Raw genomic sequence first — 15,323 nt, 5'->3', positions numbered from 1 at the left:
TATATAAAAAGCCCCAACTAACATCATACTTATTGGTAAAAGTATTAATATTAATGCTTTATCCCTAAGATTATGAACAAAGAAGAATGTCTACTCCCATCATCCATTTCTATTGAATATTTTACTGTAGATTTAGAAGGAAAATTAAGTGAGGAAAAAGGGGCAAAAAAACCTCAGGTTGGAATGGAAAATGTAAACCCATGTCTATTTGCAGATGACATGATCTCGTATATAGAAAGTTCAGATGCTATTCCCCAAAACACTGTTAGAGCTAATAAAAAAATTCAAGGTTATAGGATAGAAGACCAATATGTAAACATCAATTATATTCCAAGCAGTGTCAATGAACAATCCAACAATAAAATTAGGGAAACAATTTCAATTACAATAGCATTAAGAAAAAAATACAAAAGAATAAACTTAACAAAGGAAGTTCAAGACTTGTACACCGAACACTATAAAATATTATTGAAAGTAATTAATGATGACCTAAATAAAATATATCTATGTTTAAGGATTGGAAATCTTAATATTTTTAATATAGAAATACTACCCAAGTTTACCTACAGATTCAAACAATTACTACAAAATCCTGGGTTCCTTTTCAGACACGACAAACTAATTCTAAAATTTATATGGAAATACAAGGGTCCCAGAATAGCCAATACAATCTTGAGAAAGAATGAAGTTGGAGAACTTACACTTCCCAATTTCAAAACTTGGCACTAAGCTACTGTAATCAAGACTGTGGTAGTAGCATACAGATGGGCAAGATCAATGGAACAGAACTGAGAGTTCAGAAATAAACCCATGCATTAATGGTCAATTGATTTTAACTAAAGTCAAGACATCTCAATGAAGAAAGAATAGTACTTTCTATGAAAGATGCTGTAAAAACTGTAATACCTCATACAAATACGTAAATAAATAAAGTTAGATCCCTACCTCACATCATATAGGAAAATTAATTTAAAATGGATCAAAGGCCTAAATGTAAGTACCCAAAATAAAATCCTTGAAAGAATCCACAGGTGTAAATCTTCCTTATCTTGGCTTAGGTCTTGATTTCTTAGATAATAAAAAAGCACAAGCAAGTAAAGAAAAAGTAGATAAATTGAATTTCATCAAAACTAAAGCTTTTGTGTTTTAAAGAACACTATCAAGAAAGTGAAATAGAATTCACATAATGGGAGAAAATATTTGCAAATCATTTATCTGATAATGGGCTAGTATCCAAAAATGTGTAAAAGATATTTACAACTTCACAATAAAAAGACCAGAAAAAATAAAAAGTGGGCAAAGGATTTAAGTAGCCATTTCTTTAAAGAAAATATACAAATTGTCAATAGCAGATGAAGAGAGACTCAATATCATTGGCCAGAAGGGAAATGTAAATCAAAACCACATTGAGATACTACTTCACTTCCAAAAGAATGACCAGTTAATGTTAAATAATTAAAAAGACAGAGGATATCACATGCTGGAGAAGAAGTAGAGGAAATGGAACACTTACACATTGCCAGTAGCAATGTGAAATGGTGACACTCCTTTGGAAAATAGTCCAGCAGTTTCTCACATGATTAAATATAGAGTTAGCATATAACCCAGAAATTCCATGCCTAGGTGTATAGCCAAAAGAATTGAAAACATATGTGCTATGATTTGGAAATGGTTTGTATGTCCCCACCAAATCTCATGTTGGAATTTGATCCCCAGTGCAGTGGTGTTGAGATATGGTGTCTAGTGTTTGGGTCATGGAAGTGGATCCCTCATGAGTGGCTTGGTGCCATTCTAGTGGGGCTGAGTGAGTTCTCACTCTCACAAGACTATATTGGTTGCCAGGGAAATGGATTAGTTTCTGTGAGAGTGGGTTCTTATGAAGTCAGGATGCTCTTAGGCTTTGCTCCTTCTTCACACATGCCCATTTCCCCTTTGACTTCTCCATTGTGTTTTGACACAGCACAAAGGCTTCACCAGAAGCAGAGCAGATGCTGGCACCATGCTTCTTGCACAGCCTGCAAAATAAAATTACCCAGCTTTAGGTATTCCTGTGTAGCAACACAAAAAAAGAATTAAGATGGTATCTTTACACAAAAACTAGCACATGCATGTCCACGGTGGCCTTATTCGTAATAGCTAAAGAATGGAAACAACTCAAATGTTCAGCATCTAAACAGATAAATAAAATGAGGCATACCCCTACAATATATTTTATATTATTCAATCATAAAAAGGAATGAGGTATTGATTTCATGCTACAACATAGATGAATCTTGAAAACACTAATTTAAGTGAATGAAGCCTGAGATAAAAAGGTCACATATTATATAATCATAGCTTATATGCAATCCTGAAAGGGACAGAAAAATGAGCGGTTTCCAGGACTAAGAGAGGGGCAAATAGGGAGTGATTGAAAATAGGTTTGGGTTTTCTTTTTAGGGTGATGGAAATGTTCTGGAATTAGACAGTAGTGATAGTTTCACACCTTCATGAAATACAATCAAAAACACAGAATTTTTCACTTTATAAAGTTGAATTTTATGGTATATAAATCATATCCCCAAGCTTTTCTTGATGATTTGATCATTTTGTATCCAAAATTATGTAGGACACATTTTCCCCCATGGAATAGTCTTCTTAGTGTAGTGTGAAAAATGCATACCGTTGTTACTTTTTTAGTGTTTTGTAATAGCAGATAAAGTAAAAAACATATCAAGATAGGTAGAAACAAGTTTTATCAATCTAAGGCTTTGCTGTGAATTTTAGTGATGAAGGATCTCATGTAAGAAACAGAATATTGACAAGAAAGAGTTGGGTGTGTTATAATCATTGTGATGTTTTCATTTTTTCTCTACATCTATTATTATCTTTAATTTTGATGATGATACATCTCAAAATGTTTGTAACCTGAATATTCCCCCAAGACTCTGCTAACATAAAATTATTCAAGATTCTGGTGAGTGCTCTTTTAAATATCCTTGCATTTTAAATAGGTTTTTGGATTTATTTTCTAATCCAATAATAAGATAGTTGACACAAAACTAGATTATGTGAACGCAATGCTTCAGGCAGTTTGAATTACATAGCCCTATGAGGCAGGCAGGACGTGTATCATTATACTTTTAACAGTGAAGAAACCGAAGTCACAGAGATAAAAAATGACTTATCAAAAATGGTTCCAATATAAAGATACAGATATGTTAAGAGTAAAAGTTTGGGAAAAGACAGGCCAGGCAGACAATAATCCAAGAAAGCTAGATTGGCTACACTAACCCCAGACAAAGTAGATTTCAGAGCAGGGAGCATTAGGAGGTATTATTTTATGATAAATGGGTCAAGTCACCAAGAAGGCATAATAACCCCAAATGTGTGTGTACCTAATAATAGAGCTTCAAAATATATAAAGCAAAACCTGTTAGAAATGAAAGGGAAAATTGTCAAATCCACAATTATAGTAGTGACATTCAAGATTTCTATATCAGTAATTATTAGAACAAGTAGAAAATTAATCAGTGTATATAAAACCTGAAAAATACTACCCACAGATTTTAGCTAAGTGCATTTATAGAACATTCAATACAATAGTAGAATAATACACATTCTTGTCAAGTGTACAGGGATTATTAACCAAGACAGAGCATATTCTGGCCCATAAAACAAACCATAATAATTTTTCAAAAATTAAAATCAAACAAACTATGCTTTCTGGACATAGTAGAATTAAGCTAGCAATTAATAGTAGAAGTATATGTAGAATATCTAAAAATATTTAGAAATTAAACCACATACTTGTAAATAACCCATGGGTGAAAGAGGAAGTCTCAAAGAAATTTAAAAATATTTTGTGTTGAATAAAAATAAAACATTTCAAAATGTTTGAGATGCTGGTAAAACATTGCTTAGAGGGGAATTTGTAGCATCAAAAACTTCTATTAGGAAATAAAAAAAAGTCAGATATCAATGATCTAGATTCCACTTTAACCAATGAGTAAAAGGATGGAAATCAAACCCAAAACAAACAGAAGAAAGGAAGTAATAAACAAGAGTGAAGAAATTAATGAAATTGAAAGCAGAAAGTCAATAGAAAAGTGTCAATGAAACCCATAATTAGGTTCTTTGAAGAGATTAATATAATTAATAAAATCATCCAAGATAAAAAGACAGAAGATACAAACTATCAAATAACAGGAATAAAAAGGTGCCAACTCTAGAGATTCTGAGGTCATTTAAATAATGAGAAGGAAATATTAGGCATTATTTTGTGTCCTTATGTCCTACAATTTAGATGGAATGGACAAATTCCTTGAATGATACAAAGTACTTGAATGATACAAAGTCCGTAGGGAAGAAATAAATAACCAAAATGGTCATAATGTATTAAAGACATTAAAGACAAATTGATGTATAGTTAAAAACCTTCCAAAAAAGAAAACTCCATCCACAAATGACAATGACTAAATTGGTGAATTCTAAAAAAAATTATTTAAGGAAGAAATGATATAAATTCTACACAAACTCTTTGTGAAAATAGAAGTGGAGGAGAGACTGCCCAACTCATTTTAGGATGAGGCCGTAATTACCCTGCTACCAAAACCAGAGGAAGACATTGCAAGAAAAGCCAACTACAGGCCATTATATTATCTCTCTAGAACATAAGCACAACATTTCTCAAGACAATTTTTACGAGTAGAAACTAGTGACACATAATATAGATAATAGATCATAAGACAGTATGTTTTATCCTAGTCATGCAAGGTTCATTTAACAGGTGAAGATAAAACAATGTAATTTGCCATATCAATACACTAAGGAAGTAAAACATACGATCATCTCACTAGATGCCAAAAAATATAAAAATTTAATGCTCTTTCATTATAGAAACTATCAACAAGCTAGGAATACAAGGAAATTTCTTCAGCTTTATAAAGTGCATCTACAAACAGCCAGGGGTTAACAATAAAGTATGTTTATTTACCATGTAAAAAAAAAAATTTTAGTTGGTTTCCAGTTTTCAGCCATTATGAATAAATTGGGTATAAAATATTCACACAGATTTTTGGATGTACATAAGGGTTCACTTCTCATACCTAAATATCTAAGAGTGGATTTTCTGGCACAGATGATGAATGTACATTTCACTGTTAGAAGCTGCCAAACAGTTTTCCACATCGCCTTCCTACCAGCAAGCATCGCAGTCCTGCATCCTCGCCAGCACCTGGTGGATTACAGAGCACAGTCTTGCAATACTCTGCTGTTTTTCAGTGTCTTACTGAGTGATCTTCAGAGCAGAGCTGAGGATTTCTAATACTTCCACGAGGGATCTTTACCCACTGTGAGGTCTGGATATCCCGGGGGGCTGGTGGCATTCTGCTGGTCTCTCCTTATATGACCAGCTGTCGCTCGATCTCTACTACAGAAGAGGCCGTGTTTGTGTTCCATGAGAGAACTGTCTGCTGTGTCTGCTCTTTAGTCATCCAAAATCTGTTCCCATGTGGTGACCTTCCACGGCACTTCCTGGATGTTACTAGGATAAATACTGTCTAATGAGGAGACTTTGGAACAAGGGATTCAACTGGCTAATGATGACGGTTCTAATTACAGCCACAGCCTCACTGTGCATTCTTTACCACTTGAAATGGCTGCTTGGAACCCAAGCCAGGTGTTACCAGTGGAAGGCAGGTGGTCGTCTTCCCAGAGATGTGTTCGAAGCTTTCCTGTAGGTGACCAGGGAGTTATTGAGCAAGAACAGGACAGAACTTCTGCCAATCCGTTAACTCTCTTCAGAATGAGCATCTTTCCCCAAAGGCTACCCCAGACTCCCAGGGGGTAGAACATTCAGATCCCTGTTTATTTTAGGTTCATAGGACACTGTAGCTAACCATGGAGACTCAGAACACTTACAGGTAAGGCAAACAGTGACAGAGAGACAGTTCTTTTCCTTTGTGGAGACGTGTACACTGTCCCACTTTCAGAAAACCTTAGGGAATTAAATGTAAGTACTATAAAAATGGCTTAGTAATACACTTGACTTTTTGGGGGGAAAATTATATCATGGTTAAGAGTTCTACTGCATTACTTTTTCATGAAGATAGAAGTATTCTCTAACTATTGAATTATAAATCTTAAAGTTTATAATATTGCTAATAACATTTGTATACTAGACATTGTCTAATATTTCTGGAGGCTTTCGAATTTAAAACTTCTAATCATACTGATGTTGTAACAGTATATTCAGTAGGAAAAAAACTAATACATTCTTTTCAGCATACAGTCCGTAAATGAAAGATCAATGTAATAAAACCTTAACAAAACAAAGCAATTTTTGAAGTGACTGAACTATGATATCTTCATTCATGTACCAATTTCCACTTAAGCGGAAACAAATTTAAATTTGTTTCACTTCTATTCTCAGAAAATATGCGTGATTTGAAGCTCTCATACTCTGCAAACTTTCTGATTACTGGTAGATTTCCTTTTGTAATAATGGAGTAGACATAACAATGAATATTTAAACTTGACCACTGAGACAATGGTCCCTGCAATCCTTTTGTGTCCAATATTGAATTAGAGGACTCACTCTTATTTCAAAAAAATCAGTCTTTGGGAAAAAGTACCCATGTTCTCCCTTTTCATTCCTTTCTCTTAACCTCCAAACTCTTTGAAGGAAGGGATCATATGTTTAATGATTTGTATGTAGTGAGAATTTTAGAAAGTGCAATAGAAATTTTCTCTTTTAGGATAGGTTATTAGAGATTCTATTTTCACGTTATTCTGATAAAACTCATGTGAGCCACAATGATGAGATATATTGGAGATGGTGACTAATGCTTACAATTAAATTCTTTATCAAGTCTGGAGACAGTGGACAAATGCTACTCACTCCTTAATTTCCAGAGACTGTTTCAGGAATGAAAAAAGTTCAAAGAGAAAACAAATCGGGATGCATCAGCTTGTTTGGGTAGTACTGGGGGGTATTAGTGGGGTGGGATTCTTTCTGCGCCCTCCCCAATGCAAACTGTGTGTGTGTGTGTGTGTGTGTGTGTGTAGACGGAGCTAGAACCATACTAGTAGCTATCGATTGTGTCAACTTCAGGGGTGGGGATGATGGGCAAGGTAAGTGAAAGGGTGATGTAACCAGCCACAGCAGAAATGCCAGCTGCCACCCGAAGTGGTCCTATTAGCTTGAGGGATGGGAATCCCATAAGGTTCTGGGAATGTCCCAGGAGGAACAACAGGTATGCCAAGAGGAGAGCCATGATGGTGCTGCAGAGGACATGTTTCAGGGAAGGAAAGGATTTGGGGAGGTGAGACTCAGCCACAGAGCACTGTGACGTGTACCTGGAAAACACATGTTAGTGCCAGGAACTCTGCTGATACTCAGCATTGCATGATTCTTGGTACACAGTGTGTGCCTATCAACACTTGCTGATACTGAGAGTGTTAGAGCAAGATTAGCTCAATTAAACAAAAAGGAACAAATAATATCACTTTCCAGGATATATGCTAGAAACAGAAATATTGCTTAGGATGCTGTTTACCTGAATCATGCCCAAGTGGTGCAGAAATAACTTAGAATATCTGGATGATTTAAAAGAAAGAAAGAAAATAACAACTTTGGAAGTAGTAAGATGCTTCAGAATGGTGACAAGAATAAGAAAACTGGAAAGTACACTGTGAACACATTCAGCATTCATTCCAAGGTAAAATTACCCTGCTACCCATATTTTATATGCATCCTAAAGAAAATGTTATACCATTACAGTCAGCAACCTTAATTTTAATCAGTGCAGGAAATAACGGATCTAATTGCTACCACTGGAACAAGATAATGTGTCCACTCCTAATCTCCCAAGGGGACCATAGAAATTCCAGTCATATTTGTACCATGGGTTGGAAGCAGACAGACAAAAGATTGCCAACTGTAGTAATTGGAATTTTCTTAATGAGAAGATAATAGATGCCCAGAAAATTGTTGATTGCCTGGCATATACAAATAACAACTCAGGGCTTGTTGCCAAATGAGTAGCACAGAACTGAGCTGATTCATTCCCCTGCCCTAACCTGCAGACTTTTGCATTCTTCCTTTTTGACAGCTATTTAATGAGAAGTAGTACACACAAATACATCTTTATAAACTACTGTTAACAACAGACAATTCCAGGATTTTGTACAAGACCAAAATAACTTATCAGAGTCGAAAATAATTCATATTAAAAATATGAACCTGTTTTGGTCATGGTTTAGGATTACAATGACATGATATCTATTTAATTTTATATCTTAAACTTTTGTATTAATAAATTAAAACCTCGTATATAGAATTCCCCCATAATTATATCTAATTATCCCTGCATATGTTTCATTTATGATAAATGGTATTTGCTCTCTTTTAGTTTCTGGATCACAAATTTATTATGATTGGCAGCAAAGTTTTCTGAAATTTTTTTACATGATATTTTATGTTGGACTTCTATACAAAGCAAAGAATCCTCAAAATATTCCACAAGGTGAAAAAAGAAAATCTACTGTTAGCAGGCTGACCTATTTCGGTTTGAACTTCTCTGTATTTTAAGGTATGTTTACCTTGGAATAGGGCTAATGTCTCATAATATTTGCTGGGCTATTTCCCTGCTGCCACCTCCAGCTAGAGGTGTTTATGGAAAACTTTAGCACTTTAAAATGTTGATTTCTCTGATATTATTTTCATTCGAGTTATTTCAAGGCAAACAGAGAAGGTGCTGCAGCTGAACACCCGGTAGCTTTGCACTTCTTATTGACTATCATGATCAGAGCACACCCGTGTGCACACACACAATCACCTACCATGTTTAAGACCTTCCCAAGGGTCTATGACTAGATGTGTTGCATGGTGTTAGAGTGTGGATTCCAGGGTCAGACTGCCAGAGTTGGAATCTTGACTCTGTACTCACTGGCTAATTGGCCTTGGGAAAGTTTCTTAATCTCTAAAACAAACCTTCCCATACTATAATATGAAAATGAAAAACAGTACCTATCATGTTAGGTTGTCTTCATATTAAAAGAGGCAATCAATATAAAGAATCAGGGCAGTGCCTAACACATAGTAAATGCTCAGTAAGTGTTAGTTATTATTATTTTAGGAAATGGCTAGAAAATATCTACATATTGACCCAAGCAGACATTTTAAAAGTAAAAATGTTACATGTTAGGAAGAAAGGAGGAACTAGCAGTAAAATGTTGGGATTCAGAAACATTGTGGTAGACGGTCTGTGTGTGTGTGGTGTATCTGTGTGTGTGTGCGTGCACATACGTATGTGGTGAGTACAATGTTTCCATTTCTTACAACAGCAGAACACTTTTTTTCAAAAGCTGTCTGTTTCATGTGATTCAGGTGACGTGACACCACATGCCGGCTCTTCTCACACTCTCACAAGTGGGCTCAAGGCTCAGGTGTGATTAAACAGAGCCTCCACTTTCTCACCACAGTGTTTGGTTCAGAGAAGGACATATGACCCAAATGCAGCTGATAGTCTTCAAAGACGTGACGTTAGATTTCAGGTATCAGACAGTCATTTTCCTTTTGGTATCACAAGACTATGGACATGTCAGAAGCCAACTCTTCTACCAAATGTGGAGAATCTACTTAAATATAATGACAAAAGATCAATAATGCTCAAAAATGAAGGGAAAAGGAAAGACACCCCCATCAATGGGACTGTTTGAGCCCCTGGATCTGATTGTGTGAGAAGCCAGATATACTCTTGGATTTTGCAATTTTGTGCATCAATAAATCAATATCTTTAACCCTAAGTTTGTCAGAGTTAAATTTCTGTCATATACAATCAAAAGACTGTTGACCTAATATCTTTTGCTGAGATGCAAAATGTTATAATGGAGAAAGCTCTAGAATTGGAACCAGAAGACAGAATTTCAATCTCTGATACTACTTATGGGTATTAAAATCAGGGTGAAATCTAAGATTCTTTAACTATCATTTTCTTTATTATAAAATAAAGATATCAATCCCTACTTACTTCATAAATCTTTAGGAAGTTCAGTAAGGCAATATATGTGAAGGCATATTCTATGGAGTGTTAAATTTTGTAGTCACAAAAATAGATATCTGGGGTAGCTAGAGTTTGTACTTTCTAACAGTTTTGAAAAATGTGTCTCTAAGTTGTAAGTACCCACCTGCCTTTACACTTAAACATCGTAAACATATTAACTTATTAAAAAATAAAATAGAGTAGAATAGGTGACATTTTCTAGTTTGCAATATATACATCTGAAAATTTACTGGATATAAAATTTCAAAGTTTTCTTAGAAGAATGATTGAGCACAAAACTCTATATTCTCCTTAATTATGAGTGCTTTACTGCTACTGAGAAGCATACTGATGCAGCTTGAAGAAGGAATTCCTGAGGACATCATCAAATATCTTGCATGAATTTCAAGGACCAATTCAGTAAATATTGGCTCTTCTATTGAATTGTTAATGGTTCTTGCCTGCTCTTGAATTATTTAACATGAATGTATGTTTGCATATGTATACACGCAGATAGCAAAGAAAATACATGTAATATTCTCTATATTTAATTTTTTCATTATTCAACATATTGGTAGCTTTAGCTTTCTAGAAAATGCTTAAAATGCATTAGCATTTAAGTAGAAGCAGGAGCTGAGATTTTTGTTAAAAATTCAAACTCTAACATTGATGTGGGGTAATGGGGTGAATAGTAGTAGTATCTAGAATTCTTCCCATCACATGTCATCAGTCCAGATTTCTCCCAGTCATCACTAACTGTCTATATCATGTTCACTGGCCTATAAAATGAGCCACTGCGATACCTGCCTGCATTCAGTGATCCAGAGCATAAATATCATCCAAGCTGAAGCCATGGCTGTAATAGCAGCCATCTTGTTAGAAAGGGCCTAAGTTGGCCAGGCCTTGAAATTAATCCACTTTGCTCTGAGGTAGAGTTGAGACACTGATAGATAAATATGACCCAGATGATGTCTTAAAGGCTGGTGTTGTTCTCAGTCCAATTTCCATTCTTTAAGGGTATCCATGTAATGCCTTAAATTCAGCTTTAAAAAAATCTCAATAGTTTTCTTCTTGGTCTTGTTGTTGTCTCAGGAAAGCCCTTAAGAACTGGAATTATGCTCAGTGCATGTTGGGAGTTTGTCCAGTTGGATCAAGTGTAATCTGACCGTAGGCTCTGAGCTGAGGCCTGTGAGGGGAAGATACTGTCAAGACTCAATTTTCCACGACAATCTCAGCTTTGTGCTGTGTCAGACAGATTGGAGGAGCTGAGATGCTTTATCAATTTTTGCGATGTCAGCAGACACAGAGTTGCCTCAGGATTACGTGCTACGACTGTGGTCTAAGCTCAGGAACTCAAGTTTGAGAGCCAACTACTTACATAAATCTGGACAGCATTTCAATCAAGGAGGGAAGTTTGGCATTGTAAGAGAAGTATTCAATGAGGGGTTAAAAAGACATTTCCACAATTATATATACAGCCTTGTAACAATCTTATTTCTAACTTTCTTTTTTTCCACATCTACTTTTGATGTAAATGTCATTGTATGTGTGTTTGTAAATATACAAAGTGTGTAATTTTAATCTTACAGTATAATAGGATTTTTATCCCTCAATAGTTTCAAAAGAGAAGTAAGCTTTCAAACATACCTTGAGGAAATCTCTTTTAACATATTCCTGTATCATTATAAAATCAAATGTAGCATTTTGGAGGAGTACAGTTAGTTCCAATGATGGAAGATAGAGCATGGATTGGCTTCTCAGAGACTGAACTTCCTTCATGAAGAATCTTTAAGCTTTGCTTAAATCATGCCTTGAGATACTTTAGTTCATCAATAAGAGCTAACATCTAAAAATACTTTAAAAAATAATTTGTCCCTATTTTCATGTAGGAATATAAGTATAAAAGATTGGGTGATCACTCTTATCCAACAAAATTTAAATAAGTCATTTTTGGGGGCATGGTATGTCTTGTTTTTAAGGCAGTACTTTCTTTTGTTTTTCATTTCTATGTCTTCTACATCAGTACAATAATAGTTGCTTAGAGAGAACTCTGTTATTTGAAAAGTCAATAAACATTTATTTCTAGTTACTTAAATTGTATTAATAATAGAAAGCATTAATACTGTATACACACCAATTATCAATGTTCAAATAAAGGTTACAATAGTGAATATTTGCTAATGGTAATAGTCTAATCATTGTTTAATCTTTGGTTTTTCTGAATTTCTTTGTAGAGTCAGTGAATTCAATATTCCTAGGACATCACACCAAAAGAAGTTAAGACTAAGAGGTAGCACTTTAAGGCGGGCTATGGATTACAGATAGTTATTCTGGAAATATCTTCATTTCCAAGTTATAACCAGGACCGATAAAGGTCTCTTTTTTCTTTATAGAAAGTGTAATCTGACAGGCGAGAGGGTCTACTCCAGAGACATGCTTACCTTAAGCATCACTGGTGGGGGTGAGAACCTGCAGCCTCAAGGCCACATGTGGCCCTCCAGATCCCCGTCCACCAAATCCAGACTTCACAGAAGAAATCCCTTTATTATTTGTTCTGTAAAATTGGATTCAGTAAAAGGCCGTAGTCAAGGATTCAGAAGGCCACATGCGGCCCCACGGCTGCAGGTTCCCACCCTGACGGACTGAGATTGACTTCTGTCATGGTGAAATAAGAGCTGCTTTAGGTCGTGGAGGTGAAACGTGGCATGTCCTCGTGCCTCTGCCTGAGCCGAAGTATTTGTGCCACAAATGATGCAGTGGGTTGGGCTAGGCCTAGGGCTAAGAATTTGGGGCAGTCACACCATATTGAAAACTTTACCTGGTGAAGAACATAAGGATTTAGATCAAATTTACCCCCGTACTATACTATCAAATGTGAAATCCACCATTTTCGTTTCTTTCCTTTAGGTTTATAAACCGATAAGTCATTCCTTGGTCTCGACCTGTCCACTGTACAGTTACATAGAAAATGAGGTGTGAGGCCCCTTTCCTTCTTCCCTTCTCAGTTCATACTGGAATGCAAATGTGTGAAGTGGGGAAGGGAAATGATAAAATGATGTCTAGTGTGCATTTACCGTGTGCTGGGCACTAAGCCTTATATTTTACATAAATAACTTTATTAAAGCTTTATAATGAAACCAGTACCATATGCCCATTTTGGTAGATGATCAAGCTGATAGTATAAAAGATGAAGTGACCAGAGATTATATAATCAATTAAACCTGGCCTCTGTGCTTTTGCTGCTATGCTTTTAGAGGTTCCCATTTCCCTCTTAATAGCACATTCTAAATAATAGAATAGACTTTAATTTATGTTGTTTAGAATACTTAGCAGAACCTAATGACATAGAATATTCAGAGGCCCTGTTCCCTCAAAGAATGTTTATGAATTCAATGGTGGCATAATATTATTTTCTTGATAGATCCTCAAGTTAAGAAAGTTAAGAAAAACAAGTGTCTGATGATGCCAGGAAAATATATGTATACATATAATCTGTGACATTTCAATGCCTTCAGGCTCAATGACTTGAAAACAACTTAGTACTGCTTCTAAAATATTAGACAGCAGACATTTACCCTGGAAGTGAAATAATAGCTTAGCAACTGTGGCTTTGTATTTGTATAAAGCCATTTGGAAGCCAGAGAATCATTTTCCACACATGAAACATTTTACTCATTAATGTAGAACATCTGATTCATTGCACATCATAGACCTTTTGGCATTTTGTGTTAGACAAATAAACTTAGGCTCAATTTGATGGAAGGAGAGTTATGAGTAGAGATGCTACTTATGATCAAGTGTGACTGGTGCCATAAGAAATAATAATTTGTCAACCTCAGTAAGAATTAAGAATCTGGGCTATTAATTCTGAGACATGACAGGACTTGAATTACATGTTACTTAGAAATATGGTTGTTCAACTTGATGGGAAAATATGATTCAAACATCAACTGCTTCTGTGTAGTTTTCGTTTTGATACTCTATGAAAACTGCTTTATGTTTAGAATTTTACACCACACTTTTGAAAAGTATGGCATATAGTCTTCTATCTCTATACTGCTACCTATGTATTAATTTCAGCAAATATATGTTGACCTCCACTGTAGATCTGCCTTTATGCTTGGCTGGGGGCATTGCAGATGCTGGGACTCTGAAGGCTGGGTGTTCCCATTATTACAGTTTACAATTCAGAGCAGATATTTGGGTTGCCACAAACATGTTTTCACTTCTAAAAATGGCAGTCACTTCATTTCTATGCCATTATTGAACATATGCTCAGGGTTGTTTCGTTGCCAGATGATCTGAATTGAATTGTCTACAATGAGTTGGTTTGCATGTTAATATTTAATGCCCTGTCCAATACCATCACATTTGTATTATTATGGAAATTACATACACGATGATTACACTTTCTGGAATTGTTTGCTTTCTTCTACTTTTTTAAGTATGTTAAAATCAATTTAAATATACTAGGCTTTCAAAGTCTATAAAACACTTTGAGAAAGAAAAATATACCCTGCCCCCTCTACTTTCTCTCTCTCACTTACAAGTTCAAAGCCAATGTTATGGGTCAAGCTTGCTCATAGGTGGAGATTCCAGTTTCCTTGGATGCCCTTTTGTGTTTTGAAATTTGCTTTCCCTGTATTAGTTCTTTCTCATTAAGACATTTTATTCAAGTGTAGTTCAAGGTCACTCATACGCAGTTCAGGCATGATGTGCAAATTTGTTTGTTATGCATTACCAAAAAACAGAAGGTTTCTATGCTTCATTACTTTAGAAAAAATAGATTTAACACTAGTTCAGCAAAGCTTTGTGATATTGCTCTTTCAAATCATTTTGTTTTATTGATTAAATAAAAAGCAATTTGACTTGTTTAATGATATTTATATGAGAAGGATATGTATGAATCTTTGATTTTAAATATTTCAGGATGCAATTATATCCTGTGTATTTTTAATTTTACAGTATAGACTGCACACTGATTTAACAATGAATATACTGCCTGTCTTAAGTAATTTTGAGCAATTGAGAAGCAACTTTTGATTCAAGGAGGAAAGATGGAAGACAGTAAAAGATGATTCTTTTCTCCTTTTTATCAGAAAGTTCCTATTTCTTGTGTCCTGCTATGGGCAGGAAAGAGAGAACCAAGAACAATGTTTTGAAATAATATGATAGACTACTTCAGACTGTGAGGATTCCAGGAAAAAAAGGTAAAGTGAAGACATTATTGTCTTTATTTATTTATTTATTTATTTATTTATTTTGGGGTTCTCACTCTGTTGTCCAGGCTGGAGTGCA

This window comes from Eulemur rufifrons, chromosome 18 (genome assembly GCF_041146395.1).
Source record: "Eulemur rufifrons isolate Redbay chromosome 18, OSU_ERuf_1, whole genome shotgun sequence".
Lineage (NCBI taxonomy): Eukaryota > Metazoa > Chordata > Mammalia > Primates > Lemuridae > Eulemur > Eulemur rufifrons.
This window is presented reverse-complemented; position numbering follows the sequence as displayed.